Genomic DNA, 18,885 nt, shown 5'->3' on the forward strand with positions numbered 1-18,885 from the left:
TAAACATTTTCTTGACACGGCATGTTAATGAATGTAGTCACTGCAAATTACAAGTCAGTCAAGGCTTGAATAATCAAACTTAGGCAAATGATCAGTACTCTCTACCAGTCAAGTCAATATGGTGCATGCACCCGACTACCGGAGTCCTTGTTATTGCATTAATATAGGGTAGGAACCCGTTTAAATTCCTCTATAAATGCACTCAACCATAAGTTTCCTTCTTCATCATCAACCTAATTAAGCTGATATTCACTCTACAATTTTAATTTTTAGACAACAATGGCATTGCCACCTTCTTTCACGTGCTTTATGATAGCAGGCTTGATCTTAGCCTAGTCAACCAATGTATCTCAAGCCCAAATCTCCCCACAAGATTACCTTGCACCCCACAATGATGCTCGAGATAAAGTTGGTGTTTGTCCTATGACATGGGACAAGAATGTTGCAGCCTACGCGCAAAACTACGCGAATCAGAGAGTCGGTGATTGCAGGCTAGAACACTCGGCCAATGGGCCATATGGAGAGAATCTCTCAGGAAGTACTGGCTCTCTCTCTGTAGGTGATGCTGTCAAACTTTGGGTCGATGAGAAACCATTCTACCATTATGAATCGAATACATTTCAACCAGACAAAGTATGTGGACACTACACACAGGTGGTGTGGGCGAAGTTTGTCCGTTTAGGTTGTGCTCGTGCGACTTGTAGTAACGGAGGCACCTTTGTTATGTGCAGTTATGATTCTCCAGGCAACTATGTAGGCGAACGTCCTTACTAGGATCACATATTTGCCGTAATGTTAAAAAATGAAATAAGACCAAACTTCCAATTAATGGTCATTTATATATTTTCAGTTAACCTATATCTATTAAACTATCTTAGTCCACCACTCCTTAAGTGTAGTGGTTGAATATCAACTTCAAATACTCGAGGTTGCACATATTGGATTCACGGTAAAAGTGGGTATAAACAAAGTAAAAGTAAGAATAAATGAGTTTTAAATGTTGGGTTTATACAATGGTTGGGCCCATTTGGGTGATTCCATGGTTGGGCCCATTACCATCTAATAATTAATTGAGAAGTGAGCCTCACCCACTCACTACTAGTCAAGACAATTTGTCTTCTAGTTAGCACATGGGTGGGGTCCACCTCTAGATGTAAGATGTCATTCAAAGCTCTCTTTCTCTAGACAATTAATGTCCCACATCTCTCAACTAGTGAAACTAAATGTGCCTTATAATAAGTTGCTTGACAACTCATTGTAAAGCACATGGTGGAGTAGAGAAGGCTCCCACACGCGCGCGCACACATGTGAGGCATTTGGGCTTTTAACCAATTTGGTCTCTTTGGCTATTTGGGCTATTTGGACCACTTGGATTATTTGGGCTATTTGGGATATTTGGGCCACTTGGTTTGTTTGGGCTATTTGGGCTTATGGGCCTTTGGACCGTGAGCCCGTGAGCCCGCGTGCCCGTGTGCTCAAACTCGGATTTTGACTAAGTCGGTGGGATTAACCTAATCAGTATTTGAGTATATCTCTAACTGATTTCGTAGGGTTAATCAGTTTCCGAGTTTATCTCCCACTCCCTTAACTTCTCTACCACGTTTCCTAGGCGGTTAGGGTTTTCTCAGAGGCTATATATACCGGCCGAACTCAAGAGAGAGAAAACAACTCAATTTCAGCTATCTTCCTCTCTCTGACTGTTCAAGCTTTCGAGTTCTGTTATCTCCATTACTATCTCTGTTAGTGCAGACAGAGGAAGTAAGCTGTGGTCAATCCTTGGGGAGTGATCGGAATCAAGTAATTAGCACCCCGGTTACTCCGAAATCACTTTCAAGGCAGTGGCCTCCATACCACGACACAGTGAATCAGTTGTTTTCTATCCGACAGTTCCATTGATCTACCCTAGTTTTCCAACAATTTGAAAGTGATTTTCTCATCAATGGCTGCTGTTAATCTCAAAACCCTACCTGATATGTCAAAGATGATCCCTCTTGATGGAACTAACTACAAGAGGTGGTCACAGAAGCTGCTTATCTTCTTCGAACAACTCGAAGTTAATTATATTATGTTCGAGGATTTATCCACTGTTTCTTCAATCGACATCGATATTACCCCTGTTAAGGATAGGTCTTCTACTTCGAATGGTGATGTTGTCAAACAACAGAAAGACAACAAAATCGTTCGAGGACATCTGCTGAATCATATGGACAACAAGTTATTCGACTTGTTTGTCAACTACAAATCTGCTAAGGATATCTGGGATACCCTTCAAAAGAAATACGGAGTTGACGATGCTGGAAGGAAGAAGTACATCGTGAGAAAGTGGTTACAGTTCCAAATCAACGATGACTCTTCCATCATGGAGCAGGTTCATGTCTATGAGAACATGGTTGCTGAAATACTTGCTGAAGGCATGAAGATGTGTGAAATCCTTCAAGCTAATGTTCTGCTGGAAAAGTTTCCTCAATCCTGGAGTGACTACAGAAACCATCTGAAGCACAAGAAGAAGGACATGTCCCTTCAGGAGTTGATCAGTCACATGAGGACTGAAGAGGCAAATCGCCTCAAGGATAAGTTTGCTAACCTCTCTTTGAATTCCCCTTCTGCTAACTTGGTTGAATCTGTTCCCTCTGGAAACAAAGACAAGTCCAAAACTAATAAGAAGAAGAAGAAGTCTGGAAAGAGTAAGACTGGAGGAGTCAAGTCCAACTCGAAGATCCAGAAATCGAAAGGTCTCTGCTATGTCTGTGGAAAATCAGGACACAAAGCATACCAGTGCAACCAGAGGAAGGACCAACGCTCAAACATTGCTGTACTGAATATCGTTGAACCTGAAGAGATCATTGCTGCAGTAGCCGAGACTTGTTTGGTGGAAAGCAAACATGAATGGGTGCTAGACACAGGAGCTTCCAGGCATATGTGTGCAAATAGAGAGATGTTTCAGACCTTCGAGGAGATGAACGATGGATCCAGCGTCTACATGGGCAACTCTGCAAAAGCTGGAATCGTGGGCAAAGGAAAGGTTCTTCTGAAACTCACCTCTGGAAAGAATCTGTCTCTGAACGATGTTCTCTACGTGCCCACCCTAAGGAGGAATCTGATCTCGGGATCTCTTCTCAACAAAGCTGGTTTAAAATTAGTTTTTGAGTCTGATAAAATTGTAATTTCTAAGAATGGAGTCTTTGTTGGGAAGGGATATCTGAGTGGGGGCCTTTTTGTAGTGAACGTCGATTCAGAAATTAATAATACTTCTAGTTCTGCTTATATCGTTGAGTCTTCTAATTTATGGCATGGTAGACTAGGACACGTTAATTACGCTTCTATTAAGAAACTTAAGGAGAATGGAATCATCAGTGCAGACGATCTTGGTGATCACACTAGATGTCCCATATGTGTAGAAGCTAAACATGCGAAACTGTCCTTTAAGAATGTCACAGTTAGAACGACAGAACTTTTAGAACTAGTACACTCAGACTTAGCTGATTTCAGAAACCTAGCTAGCAGAGGAGGTAAGAGATACTACATTACCTTCATAGATGACTACTCAAGGTACACGAAAGTTTACCTCTTGAGGTCTAAGGATGAAGCTGAAGAAGCTTTTCTGAATTATAAGGCTGAAGTAGAAAACCAACTAGACAGAAAAATAAAGAGGTTTAGGTTTGACAGGGGAGGAGAGTATAACTCTAACACCCTTAAATCCTTCTGTGAAAAACATGGAATCATCCATGAATTTAGTGCTCCTTATACACCACAACAGAATGGTGTTGCGGAGAGGAAAAACAGGACACTCAAAAACATGATGAATGCCATGCTTCTAAGCTCAGGATTACCCGAGGAACTGTGGGGGGAGGCGACCTTATCTGCCTGCCACATACTCAACAGAGTACCCCACAAAGGGCTAGACAAAACACCTTATGAATTATGGAAAGGTTATGCACCTAACCTGAAATTTCTAAGAGTGTGGGGGTGTCTGGCCAAAGTGGGTATACCTGACTTTAGGAAAGTCAGTGTCGGACCAAAGACAGTTGATTCTGTATTTATTGGTTATGCTCAAAATAGTGCAGCATATAGATTCATGTTATTGGAAGATGAAACAATAACGGAATCTAGAGATGCTGAATTCTTTGAGCATGAGTTTCCTTTGAAACTACCTGTTGAAAATATTCCTATGAATGATTCGTCACTTACTGATTTACCCACACATGACGAAGTGCCTAACAGTATGCTCCCATCTATCTCCACCACAGATAATGTAGAAGATGGAACAGGACTTAGGAAAAGTAAGAGACGTAGGATAGAGAAAACTTTTGGTCCCGACTTCATTACTGCTTTTCTATCTGAAGGTGTAGACTGGCTTAACGATGAGTTTGTATCTAGTTTCTTAATTGAGACTGATCCAAAGACTTATCATGAAGCCATAACTTCAGTAGATGCAAGCTTATGGAAAGAGGCCATTAAAAGTGAGCTAGACTCTATCCTAGTTAATCGTACATGGGAGCTGGCCGACTTACCTAAAGGGTGTAAACCCATTAGCAGTAAGTGGATCTTTAAGAAAAAGATTCGGCCAGATGGGACCATAGATAAGTATAAAGCCAGACTGGTGATTAGAGGCTTTACACAGAGAGAGGGACTTGACTACTTTGATACCTACTCCCCAGTGACTAAAATCACCACAATTAGGTCTCTTATCGCGTTGGTTGCCCTGCATGACCTGGTAATACATCAGATGGATGTTAAAACGGCCTTCCTGAATGGAGATCTAGATGAGGAGATTTATATGTCTCAACCAGAGGGATTCGTAGTCCATGGTCAGGAGAGTAAGGTATGTAGACTGAAGAAGTCCCTCTATGGTCTAAAACAGGCACCCAAGAAATGGTATGAGAAATTCGTTGATACCATGTTGAGCAATGACTTCACTGTGAATAACTCAGACTCATGTGTACATTCTAAACGGTGTACGTCAGGATATGTCATCATATGTCTGTATGTTGATGACATGCTCATCTTTGGTGCCAATGAAGATGATGTGAATGAGGTAAAAACCTTTCTGTCATTTAAGTTTGAGATGAAGGACTTAGGAGAGGCAGATGTTATACTAGGGGTTAAAATCAAGAGAACCCTAGATGGCATCTCTCTGAGTCAACCTCATTATGTTGAACAGATACTGAGAAAGTTCAACTCCTATGATGTGAATCCTGTGAGAACTCCCTATGACCCTAGCACAACTCTGGTGAAGAATGAAGGACCAGGTGTCTCACAATCCGAGTATGCTAAGATCATAGGAAGTGTGATGTTTCCGATGAATCACACAAGACCTGACATTGCGTTCGCAGTAAATAGACTCAGTAGACACACACACAACCCTAATGAAGAACACTAGAGAGCACTTCATCGCCTGCTTAAGTATTTAAGAGGCACAATTGATCTAGGCCTGCATTATGGAAAGTTCCCAGCAGTGCTGGAAGGCTACTGTGATGCTAACTGGGTCACTGACAATGATGAAGTCAGTTCAACTAGTGGTTATGTTTTTGTGTTGGGTGGAGGTGCTGTGTCATGGAAGTCTTCCAAACAGACATGCATAGCACGTTCCACTATGGAGTCTGAGTTTATTGCTCTTGAACTGGCAAGTCAGGAGGCAGAGTGGTTGAGGAGTCTCTTGGGAGACATACCACAATGGGGAAGGGAAACTACACCAATTTCCCTTCATTGTGACTCACAGGCTGCCATTGCTGTTGCAAAAAATAATGTGTTCAATGGCAAGAAGAGACACATCAGGATAAGGCATGCTGTAGTGAAGCATATGCTGAAAAATGGTGTAATAGCCTTGGATTATGTGAGGTCAGAACAGAATCTGGCAGACCCACTTACTAAAGGCTTAACGAGGAGACTAGTTCTCGAGACGTCTAAAGGAATGGGGCTAAAGCCCCTGTGCTGATTTTCCATTCCTGTGACGTGGAGCGGAGTCAGGTAGAGTAAAACTAGCAGAGCTCCATTAAGGGGTCAGAGTTGGACCTGAGGATGAGCCTAAGGCTCTTAATGTATTCATAGCCCTTTGTGGTGGTTCTAATGAGACGGACTTGATGAATACACCGATAGCTAATATATCCATTACCGTAATGGTGGTCCTATTGAGACGGACTATATGGTGTTTAGCTGCTGATGATGATGATGAGGATGAACTTCCAAAGTTCTTAATGATTTCAAGACCCGAGTAAGGGGTCAGAGCCTGCGATGAGGTAGACTCAAAGAGATCACCTAAGTGAGCCCGAGGGTGTAAGGCCGCCCTCTATAGAAGACAGACAGCAGTTTTCTTAAAACCTCACCAGTCCCAAGGTATGTTCAGGGCCTACTTAATGAACATGAACGAATCGCGGAGAACGCAGAACTCACCGGGTATCGTATGTGTTGTGGGGGTCTCAGCCAGAAATCTCCAAGTTCAAGAGTAATTTCACTTGGTTGCTTTATTTTTGGTTGTTGCCTCACTCCACTATGTGTCAATTCAAATCGAAAGATATTGAACACTTAAGTACATGTCCCACTTCCAGCTTAGCAGTCAGAAGTCTTTGATAGCCATCTTGTGGGGGATTGTTGGGTTTATACAATGGTTGGGCCCATTTGGGTGATTCCATGGTTGGGCCCATTACCATCTAATAATTAATTGAGAAGTGAGCCTCACCCACTCACTACTAGTCAAGACAATTTGTCTTCTAGTTAGCACATGGGTGGGGTCCACCTCTAGATGTAAGATGGCATTCAAAGCTCTCTTTCTCTAGACAATTAATGTCCCACATCTCTCAACTAGTGAAACTAAATGTGCCTTATAATAAGTTGTTTGACAACTCATTGTAAAGCACATGGTGGAGTAGAGAAGGCTCCCACATGCGCGCGCACACATGTGAGGCATTTGGGCTTTTAACCAATTTGGTCTCTTTGGCTATTTGGGCTATTTGGGCTATTTGGGCTATTTGGACCACTTGGGTTATTTGGGCTATTTGGGCCACTTGGTTTGTTTGGGCTATTTGGGCTTATGGGCCTTTGGGCCTTTGGGCCGTGAGCTCCTGAGCCCGTGAGCTCGTGAGCCCGCGTGCCCGCGTGCCCGTGTGCCCGTGTGCTCGGGTGCTCGGGTGCTTGGGTGCTCGGGAGCTCGGGTGCTTGGGTGCTCGGGTGCTCGGGTGCTCGAGTGCTCGGGTGCTCGGGTGCTTGGGTGCTTGGGAGCTTGGGAGCTTATAGTGAAAAGACTCTTTTGCCACGAAGAGTAGTTTTACTCAAACTCGGATTTTGACTAAGTCGGTGGGATTAACCTAATCAGTATTTGAGTATATCTCTAACTGATTTCGTAGGGTTAATCAGTTTCCGAGTTTATCTCCCACTCCCTTAACTTCTCTACCACGTTTCCTAGGCGGTTAGGGTTTTCTCAGAGGCTATATATACCGGCCGAACTCAAGAGAGAGAAAATAACTCAATTTCAGCTATCTTCCTCTCTCTGACTGTTCAAGCTTTCGAGTTCTGTTATCTCCATTACTATCTCTGTTAGTGCAGACAGAGGAAGTAAGCTGTGGTCAATCCTTGGGGAGTGATCGGAATCAAGTAATTAGCACCCCGGTTACTCCGAAATCACTTTCAAGGCAGTGGCCTCCATACCACGACACAGTGAATCAGTTGTTTTCTATCCGACAGTTCCATTGATCTACCCTAGTTTTCCAACATTAAATAGGCCTCGGCTTTGGGGAATAAAGAATAATCTCTAGGGAATAAATTCTTTAGGGAATTCATATTTTTTTGTATATTCTCGGGGAAATATTATATTTTAGTCCAAAAATTTATTTCATCAAACATTGCTCCCTAATCTTCATCTTCTTTATCACCTTCACCACCACTACCATTCCAATCACCATTGTCATCTTTTCACTTTTTTTTCTTTTCATACTGATTCGATATCATTCTAGAGATGATTGGTGGGTGGTTGTCGCCAAATGATTTTACCTTGGGTGTCGTTGAATGCCTAGAGTCAGTGGTCGAAACCAATTTGATGTAAACTTACAAGTGGAAGCAACCTTAGAGGTTTATAAAGTAAACAGTTACAATCCAAATAAACATTAGAATTGAACTTTTTCAAAGAAATTTCAATAAAGCTTTGAATATTAAAACCCTTATGTTAATATTAACATAAGCTCCACTGTTGATGGAAAATTTTGATTGGTTTCAATAATTCCTCTTTCTCTCTCTACAAGTTTTCAAAGGAATCATGTCTCAAATCTTTTTCCCTTTTGTTATATATCCTTTGCTTTTAAGTTTTAGTGAATTTCATGACCAAACCAGTTCTCAGGAAAAGGTTGGTAAAAACAGTGAATGTTATTTCGAACTCTTTTCTACTAACAACTCGATCCACATCCTATCTCCCATGGGTTCTTCTCCTTTTAACCCCAAACAAGCTAGGGTTCCTCCTGCTCGTCCTTCTCCTTTACCCCCTATTACCAAGTAAAGATCTCTCTTTCCCTCTCTATCTACTATTTGATTTGGTGTTGAATTTGTTATTCTCTCTTTTTCTCTTTTTTGAAGATGATGAATGAAGGTTCCAGGAAATCTAAGAGAAGGGAGGAGGAGATTTAGACGCCATTTACATTTTGGGTGATTGTTTGCTTGGAGAGATATAGAGATAGAGGGAAAGAGAGGGGGGGAGATGAAGATTAAGGGGCAATGTTCGATCAGCTCAATTTTTGGACTAAAAAGAAAATATGTCCGTGAGTCAATATTTATTTACTAAATTTTTATTCCCCGGAGAATTTTTTTTATTCCCCAAAGCCGCGGCCTTTAAATAAGCTTCATAAAATGGCTTTAAGGGTTTCATGGCCTTGGACCCAAAACATCTCTTTGAGGATAGTAGTTATAAGGCTTACTCAAATAATTATGTAGATTCATATTATGTAATGATTGTTGGAATCCATGTGACAAAGAATATATAAGAAATTCTTGTTCAATTTAAAATGATGTTTTTTTACTATTACATAGTTATGGAAAGATAAGTTTGGTCCACTCATTAACTTTAATGGTTTCTGGTGTTCTCTTGATTATTTTTTTAGTTTTCACTCAATCCGTTTTAATATATTAACAAAATATCTGTTTGTTTTCTACAACAGAATATTTGACTCAACAGAGAGATAAACGATATTACCGACTAAAAAGTAATATTTTGTTCGACTATAACCGTGATAAACATAAAGATATTCAAAGGCAAATTCTCTTTCCTTAAGATATTCTACACACTCGTAACAGTACCAACAGTTTGGTGTATGTCTTTCAAGATTCAACGACTCCCTTTAAGAGGTGTGACGAGACTTCACGGTTCTCAAAACGTGTATTAAAATAAATATGAACTCCTTGACTGCTTTTGATTTGATATTCTACACTAACTAGAAATATTGTTCTTCTTGACTGAGTATAACGCTTCAGACTTGATATTCTACACCAACTAGAAAATTTCTGACTTGTTATTCTAGACTTACTAGAATGCTTTTGACTTAGATCTTTGAAACACTTCTGAAGAACTCTAAAATTTTTACTCTTCATACTCTCTAATAAGTAATACTACTAATGTTGAGTGTGTCGGAGAAAAAACGTGTGACAAGTCATTAGAGAGGTAAATCTTAAATCCCAAAAGCCCAAAAAATAATCTTGAAAATGGTCATCAGCTGACTGAAGTCAATAAGTCAAGAAAATACCAAAAATCGAACGGGTAAACCTGTGACAAGTCAAAAGAAAGGTAAAACCCGAAAGAACTCTACCACTGAAATCCGTAACTGGAGGGTCGGTACGAGTGTCCTACGCACGCCCTACATTGGCTCAAATACAATCAGGTGTATCCTGAGTTTTAAGAGAAAACAAGGGTCCTCGTAAGTGGGGCCGATACCTTAATCTTGAAACATAGAGATAGAAGCGTGTCTAATGTTTTACCGACTTAAGCTTGAATATTATCGAAGGTCTCAGTCAACGAGGATCTTAAGTATTCAAATAACTTAGTCAAGAGTCACGTGGGGAGGAACTTCCCCCAAGCAATCCACAAGATCGGAAACTCGATCAATCCTAAATACTAAATATTCTTGAATAAGTGAACTTACATCTATCAAATATACGATCTAATCTCAAAGAGGAATCCTAATATCTTAATGGAAGCTGCAAGGAGAGAGGAATGAAAGAGAGAGAAAGCCAAATCTAATATGAACGTTTAGTTTTTTTATATTTCTTATTAGTATTTATAAAATTGTTGTATGAGAATACAAAAATTTTATTTGATTTGAATCTATTACAAACTAGAAAAAAATATTTTGATTAGTTTTAAACTGAAACTATGTTCAGCCCACAATTTTGTGGACTAAAGACCTTAGAAATTAACCAAGCTATTCTAGGAAATTCCTATAATGAGAGAATGTATAAAATATTTTTTATAAGGAATGCTAGAAATCCAAATACAAGATTTAAATCCTAATTTGGCCACTAAAGTATTTTTTTTTCGTTTTTGTTTTTATCTTGAATATAAAATCTTTACAAGAAAAATCTTTGTTAGTAGAGCATATAGTGAGCCGTTGTAAGCTATTTTTAAGAAGGGAGAGGTTCAAACAAAACCTACCTCATCTTACCTTAAGTCTGGTTCTAGTCAAACCTGCCCTAAAGTTTTGATGTCTAGTGTCACACGATTCAGTCACCTGTCTCCAATTAGTTGGTCATTAGGGCTAATTACTCCTACCATTAAATTAGATAGGGACAAAAAGATTAATACATAATAAATTACCATAAAAGCCAAATCATTGTGATTTCTTTTTCAGTATAAATACATACAACCATGAACCTCATTTTCCCATCAAACTCACCCAAAAATTCTCAATAGCTCAATACAATCAAGTGAGAATGAATTCTTATTCTCATTCTAATAAGCTTCAACTATCTTCTTCTTCTTCCATGATAGCTGCAATCTTAATCTTTGCCATTTTCACGAAACTCTCTCAAGCTGATCGCAACCTATACCCACATCCAGAAGAATATCTTGCTCCTCACAATGCGGCTCGTGCCTTAGTCGGTGTTGCCCCAATCGTATGGAACGAAACTGTAGCCGCGTATGCCCAAAACTATGCAAACACAAGATCAGGTGGAAACTGTCAACTCGTTCACTCCCAATCTAATGGAACTTATGGAGAGAACTTGTCTTGGTATGGTGGACCTCTCCTTGCTAAAGATGCTGTTGGTTACTGGATAAGTGAGAAACCTAACTTTCACTATGACACAGATACTTGTGTAGGAGGTGAATGTAGGCACTATACAGCCGTTGTATGTAGAAGATCTACACAATTAGGTTGTGCTAGTGTTAGATGTGATAGTGGTGCTACATTCGTTATTTGCGATTATTATCCTCCAGGGAGACTAGGTGAAAAACCTTATTAACTAGACTCGATTTAGGAATTTGGTGTTTAATCATGTAGAAGAAAAACGCGCATCTTACATTAATGAACGAAATAATACTTCATTTTCTGTTTTAAATTTGTTTCTTGGTATATATGGTGACATTCTTTTATGTTTCTACGTTTTTTTATATATTTTGAATAGGGTGAGATGGTGGTAAAATCCCCAACTTAAAGTGATCTGTATAGTAAAAACGACAATGTTTTTATATCGTTCAAACAGTTACTACTGAAAACTGACGAAATAATGAAACGGTAAAAACAACAATTATGATGGTCGAAAGACTGGTTCTCTAAATGATGATTAATAGATTGACTGGGTTAAAAAGGTTCCAGAAAAACTTGGATTCAAATATCTTCTGCTAATAGATTATGGATTAGTTCGAATATTGGTACTAGTAGAAGAGAGGGAAAGAGAAGAATGCAGTAATCTCAAATCATTTTTCTTCTAAAAACACATCATTAGAATTTAGAAAGGAAAAAAGATAAAAGATCGAGTTTATTTGCATAATAATTTGGCTTTGATACTCTATAAAATGAGATTTTAGAAGATAAGGCAAAGAAAATCACATAATAATGGAAAATATATAAGTACATGATTTGAGATTATTTCATTGATAATAGCAAATTACACAAGAATCATTGAAGTTCAACAAGGAGTCTATGTCATTCTCGATTGACGTGGTCAGTAAAACTAAACGAACTTATCATACAAACAGACAAACATCTATTCTTCATATATACAAGATTAAAACATAGAACCTCAAAATGACGTTTAAAGATTGATGCATGGTGACCCTTGTACTCGTCCAATTGAACTGTCAGAATATCTGCACTAATTTTTGAATCTCGGTCGAGGAACACCCTTCAGTCTCGCTTCCATAGAATATTTTCAATTGAGTCAGGAGAACAGGCCCATTCAGTCTCGCTTCCATAAAATTAAGTTTTGCTAAATTGACCCCTACAACTTTACTGTGAAAAATAGGATTAAACTTAAAATATAATTTAACAAGAGTCATTAATTAAATCTTTATATAGTCTATGGGAGTAACTTAAATTTGATTGCTATTTATGATTTAAGTCCTTCTTTGTTTTCCAACGCATTAATAATCTAATTTAAACTAAATGAACAGCTAGAATTAAAAAAATAAGTCAAGTAGAACTAAAAATTTGTTGTGACAGGTGAAATATTCAGCATCATCTAGTCTTTTTCGAAGCAAATGACACATTAAAATGCTAGTCCTGAATACTAAGACGTTTTAAGAAAACAACAATGCTACATAGGCATAGCTCAATTCATGTGTTAGACAACAACAGAAAGAAATAAAAACTCATGCTAGAATGAATTGTAACTTTTCGTTTGATCGGGCTGTGTTAGATCACTTGATCCGGTCATCCGGCAATGAAATAATTCCCCGGGAAAAAGGACGTCAAGATGGCCGCCCTATTCCCGAAACTCCCCATCCATTTCTACATCAGCTTCCATATTTTCGTGGAAATTAAATTGATTGGAGACTTGAGATGCTCATGGGCCATAGGTAACAATTTACTCATTCCAGTATGACAAAATAATGACACAACTTGTTCACAAAACAATGGTACAGTTTTTTCCGATCCAAATTGTGGATGGTTGTTGTAACGGTTAGATCCTATCTTTCTTACGTCAGGTGCGTCTTGTACTGCTGGACACACATTTTTTCTTTTTTTTTCTACATTACTTGTTTCTTTCTCTCTGTAGTTTCTCTCCGAATTATCAAATTTAGATCTGAGAAAATCAATCAAAAATATTAATGGAATGAAGATTAAATTTCCCATTATAAATCGATCATTATTGGAGGAGGGGGAGCAATAAATTGGGGTTTATCAGGACCAATGTGCGAGCTTCCAAGAATCCAATCGGATCTTCGTTAAATTGATCATTATGAGTATGTTAAAGGAATTTAAAAATCCTTTAAGATTTGTTAAAGGAAACTAAAGGAAAGAAGATTAAACTTCAATATTAAAAGAAGTAAAAATAATGGTTGCCAATAAGTGGAGAAACAAAGTTATTGTGTGGACACAAATAGTTTTGGGTGCAAATATAATCTTTCAATTTAACGGGACAATTCTAGGTCTCTTTCTCTCTCTAAAATTTTTACCCTGCTCGACCGCCATCACCATGAGAGAATGGAGGGTTTTCACCCTATGCAAAATCACCAATTCCATCAACATCTAACTACTAGACTACCCAGTCGTGTGTGTTTTTTTTTTCAGTTTAATTTGGTATTTAGGGTTTGAAACTAAAATAATACATAGTAAATCTGGATAGTTTCTCGCTCTAGATTATATCATAAATTATTCTTCCAATGGTTTTATTAAGCAGGAAACCAGTGAAAAATTAGATGAACTGATGAATGATAAATTATAATCCTTATTTAAGATTTTTAAATTTTTTTTATTCACCAAGAGATATACCATTGACCGGAGAGAGTGGTACTGATGGTTGGTCGGAGAAGGAGGTGAAGAGTTTATTTGAGATTTTTACGGAGAATAAATTATCCCCATTAAAATTTTAGTTATACTTACACCTAACACTGTTGTCCACATAAGAAATTTAGTTGTCCGTATATTTCCCACCAAAAAAATCCCATATGAAATGAGAGAAGATTAAACTTCTAATAAAAAAAATCTGATGTAAAAGAAAATAAAAAATTCTTATTGATTTTTTCATAGGAAATCAAAGGAAATAAGATTAAAATTAAGAAGATTAAACTTCTTTACCTCTCTAGGATGTAAGGGAAATAAAAACACCGAAATAGACTTTTAGGGCAGTTCGAGGCCTTGAGCAAGACCAAAAGTAAAGTCTCAGACTACTGAGCTGCCCGAGGCCATGCTTTGAGGCCTAGACTTTTCAGTCTGAGTGGGAGGCACCTATAGTTGTCGGAAATTTGACTACGGTCTAATACACTTAGGAGTAGGGGTGGGATTTTGGCTCGAAAACCCGAAACCCGCTCACGACCATCCGAGTCCGAAGGGTTCGTGACCGTCCGATGCCCGAATCGGTCCGTACCCGCCCGACCGAAAGAGCTTAAGCGGACGGACGCGGACATAAGTCCTTACCCGATGATCCGACCGAGTCCGCCAAACCGAGTCTGTCTATACCTGTCCGTTTATCCTACATGTTATACCCGCCCGCCTATATGATTGATTTTTAGCCTTTAGATTTGTAGGGTTAGCTATAACCGTTAAATTTCAAAAGTAAAATATATACCATGGAAATCAATTTTATTAATCTTGTCTTCGCCTCTCTACTTTTCTAGTCTCTCTCTCCTACAAAATCTCAATATCTCATCAGTAACCCTATAAAATCCACGCCGATCGTAATCCATGAGAAGAAGAATACAACAGATCGTAATCCATGAGAAATCTCAATGATTATCTTTTAATTTTGTATTCATTTACTTGTTGGAACTGTAAAATAGAAGTTTAGACAATTGTATTTAGCTACTAAACCGTTATAATTTTGAACAAATGTTTCTTTATTTGTTTATTAGTGATGGTGCCTGACCGACAAATAACCGATTTGTCCGACTATCAAAACGGTCACGGACGAGCACTTTGCTGGAGAAAAATCTGAAATGTCCGCCCGTTTTGTTCGGATGTCCGAATGGACACTTAGGACTCGTGCCCGTTCCGCCCGGATCGGTTGAGTTAGTGTCCGTTTCCCGCCCGTCCAAACTGATTTCCACCCTTAATTAGGAGGCCTCTGTAGCAACTTTGGGAGGAACCCTTAGAAGAAATTAAGGTTGACAAGATCAAACAGTCGTCGAATACACTTAGGAGGCCCTGTAGCAATTTTGGGAGGAGCCCTTAGAAGAAATTAAGGTTGACAAGATCAACCAGTCGATCTGCTTCTACCCATTTGCTTTACTGACTTAATCCTGAATATTATCGAAGATCTCAGTCTGCGAGGATCTTAAGTTTTAAAATAACTTGCTCAAGAGTCCAGCGGGGAAGGAAAGTTTTCCCATGCAATCCACAATATCGGAAACTGATCTATCCCAAATACTACATATCCTTGAATAAGGGAACTTACATCTATTAAGTATATGAGATAATCTCGAAGAGGAATCCTAATATCTTAAGACTACGAAATAGTAGTTTCAATCCAAGACGTTGGATCTCAACCGCCTCATCTCAACAGCTCAACTCAATCGGCCAAAGAAGCCTATAAAAGGTAAAGTCTCGCCTTAAACTGGGTAACCGTTGAGTAAGTCATAAACCCTAAATTTGGGGAACACTCAATACTCAATTGGACGACTACCGGAATTTCGTTGAAAATCCAAGGAAATTTACTACTTTTTCTGGCGTTTTTCAATGATAATAAGGGTAGATTTTTCGTAGTTTGCCACAAAAATATAGGCAAATTTCTTGTAGTTTGCCATGAAAATATATGCAGATTTCTTGTAGTTTGCCTCGAAATACAAGCAGACCTACTTGTTGTTTTGGTACCAAAAAATCAACTTTTTAGGATTTTATTTTTTTATTTCAAGGGGTTTAAGGTTCATGTTGGGTTGGTTTTATTCAACAATTCATATTTAGAGAAGATTCTTCAATAGTTTCCTTTGATTTTCTTGGTGTCATGATCAACAATGTCTACAAAGTTTCTCTATCTACAATTTTTTTTTTTTTTTTGATGAGAGGTCTACAAATTTTGTTAGTTATGAAGAAGAAGTAGAAAAAGAATAAGGCTTAGGGTTTATGGAAGAAAAGAGGGAGGATTTAAAATAAAAATTCTAATTCTTAGAGGACAATAGTGAAAAATAATAGAGTTATGTCCCTTAAAAATTGGTGTTCATATAAAAATTTAAATTTTTCTAGTTGTCCACATAAAATATTTGTCTATATAAGATAACTGGTTGTCTATGTATTGACCACCTTTCGTTTTTTCGGGCCATAGGTATTAAATTGATTGGAGACTTGAGATGCTCATGGGCCATATGTAAGTATGTCTTCACAAAAAAAAAAAAAAAAGTATGTCTTCACTCTTCACCAAACAATGAAACACTTTTTTCGGATGCAAATGGTTGATGGTTGTAGTAACCGTTAAATCTCTATCTTCCTTACGTCAGGTGCGTCCGTAGGCACCAACCAATATATGGTTTTCGGCACTTTCGTATACAGGCGTACCTAGTACAGTCGAGCACACCTTTCTTCTTTTTTTCTTAGTTACTTGTTTCTCTTTTTTTTTTGATGAAATAGTTACTTGTTTCTCAGTTATAAATTTTTTTCTCAATTATGAAACTTAGATTTGAAAATCAATCAACAATATTAATGAAAAGAAGATTGAATTACCCATTAAGAAATCGATGTTAATGGAATTTTAAAATCCTTTATGATTAGTTAAAGAAAATTAAAGGAAAGAATATTAAATTTCAATATTAAAATGGGCCTCTCCCAAAATTGTTGTAAGCGCCTCCCTAAAGAGTTTGACCACACTCAAAACCCCGATAACTGTAGGCGCCTCCCGTTCGGACTGACTTATCCGAGGCCAAAATTATAGTCTCGGATTGGCCCAGTCCAAAAAGACTCGGACTGTCCAGCCTGATAGGATTCGGACTGGTCCAATCTGGTGGCGTCGGACATTATCGATTTTCATCCCCAAATCTCACAAATTCTGGGGTTTCTTTTTCGTCGGCTCCTCCATCTAGGACTTCTGTATCTCCAAATTTAGGGTTGGTTAAATCATCCCCATATTTAAAGTTTTTTCATCCGCTCAACAAAAACCTAGAGACGTTTAAACTTGAAGATTTAAGGGTTCTTTATTCCTAAGCTGAAGACGTTAAAGTAAATTAGGGTTTTGATTTCCTTCATGATGTTTAGTGATTACATTTGTTGGTAGATTAATGATTTTTGTTGGTTTAATATTTGATTAATTTTGAGATTGGAAAATTGTAAGAGAAAGTAGAGAGAGAAAGTACAGTAAGGAAGAAGATAGGGGTGATCGGAGGCGCCTAAAGCAATTTCGTGGAGGCGCCTAAGCAATTTCGAGAGGCGCCTATAGACGCGCCCTATTAAAATAAGTAAAAGAATCCGATACTAAAGAAAAGAAGATTAAACTTCCGATAAAAAATCTGACGTTAAAGGAAATAAAAAAATCCTTTATGATTTGTTATAGAAAATCAAAGGAAATAAGATTAAAAATAAGAAGATTAAACTTCTTTACTTCTCTATGATGTAAAGAAAATAAAAAATTTGATCTCTGTCTCTTGATTTTCTCTATTGATTTTCTAGTTTTAGAGTCTGTAGATGAGGGTTGTGTAGATTCTTGATTTTCGGTTTTTAGCGTTTCCAAAGATAGATCTTGACGGAAGAACGGCGAGAACGTCTTGCCGACCCAGTTCGAAGCCTCTAGCAAGACCTAAAGCAAGGTCTCAGACTACTAAGCAGTCGGAGGTCATGCTTTGGACCTTAGACTTGTCAGCCCGAGTGGGAGGCGCCTATAGTTGTCGAAAATTTGACTACGGTCTAATACTCTTGGGAGGCCCCTGTAGCAATTTTGGAAGGAGCAATCTGAAGAAATTAAGGTTGACAAGATCAACGTGTTGATCTGCTTCTACTCACTTGCTTCATTATTAATGATGGAATTACTAAGGTTTCCATAGGACTTCTTCTAAGTTTGTTTCCATAGGACTTCTTCTAAGTTTCATTAATGTTCAATCAGGGTGAGGCGGGCAATTGTCCACTACAATTTCTTTTTGATTTGTCAATTCAGACGCGTACATCAAACATGAGACCGATGATTAGACTAACAAGACATGTAGCTATTAAAATTTGGTCTCGAAGAACAATCCCAATCTGTAGAAGATAAAAGCCGCTTATAAAGACCAGAAAGAGTTCCATTAGCCACATTGGAAAATGCTAAGTCTTCTTCCATGATGTCAGATGTTTTATTCAAAGATAATAATTGCCATGATATAGAAAGAAATAAGAACTTCAAAAGCCATCTCCATTTTTTTTAACCAAAGTCAAGTTTATATGACATGTAGTAGGAAATGAAATTTACATCATAATCTAGGGCCTTACCCATTGGATATAAAATGAAAGGGTTATTTCCCAAATAGGCTCCAACTTTGTGACCAGCTTCCTGCTTAGCCCCCTACTTTATTAAAAATACCCAGATGACTTTCTTTTTCAGTTATCGTTATAACTCCGTTAACTAGTCATCACCTCTCTCTGCCACCTCATCTTCTCGCCACCTCATCGTCTTTACCGGCAAAGGTTGCCGGTCAGCCAATTTTCCGGCCGACAACCTTCAAACATTAAAAAGAAAAACATTTTTTCGCACACATTAGATTATTAAGGTTTTTCAAGTACGACTAATTCTAAGTTTCACTAATGTTTATCTAGACAAGGCCCCAAGAGGGCATGATACATGTAAAGTGTCCCCCCCATG

At 38.3% G+C, this 18,885-nt stretch overlaps 2 pseudogenes; both read left to right on the plus strand.

Moving 5' to 3' along the window:
- Nucleotides 1-238: 238 nt before the first annotated feature.
- Nucleotides 239-993, plus strand: LOC147533428 (basic form of pathogenesis-related protein 1-like; annotated as a pseudogene).
- A 9,909-nt stretch (nt 994-10,902) lies between these two features.
- LOC147533429 (pathogenesis-related protein 1 pseudogene) lies at nt 10,903-11,433 on the plus strand (annotated as a pseudogene).
- The last annotated feature ends 7,452 nt before the right edge of the window (nt 11,434-18,885 follow it).

The sequence above is a fragment of the Eschscholzia californica genome, unplaced genomic scaffold (genome assembly GCF_041429995.1).
Source record: "Eschscholzia californica isolate CP2 unplaced genomic scaffold, dmEscCali1.0.p SCAF_6, whole genome shotgun sequence".
Taxonomy (NCBI): Eukaryota; Viridiplantae; Streptophyta; class Magnoliopsida; order Ranunculales; family Papaveraceae; genus Eschscholzia; species Eschscholzia californica.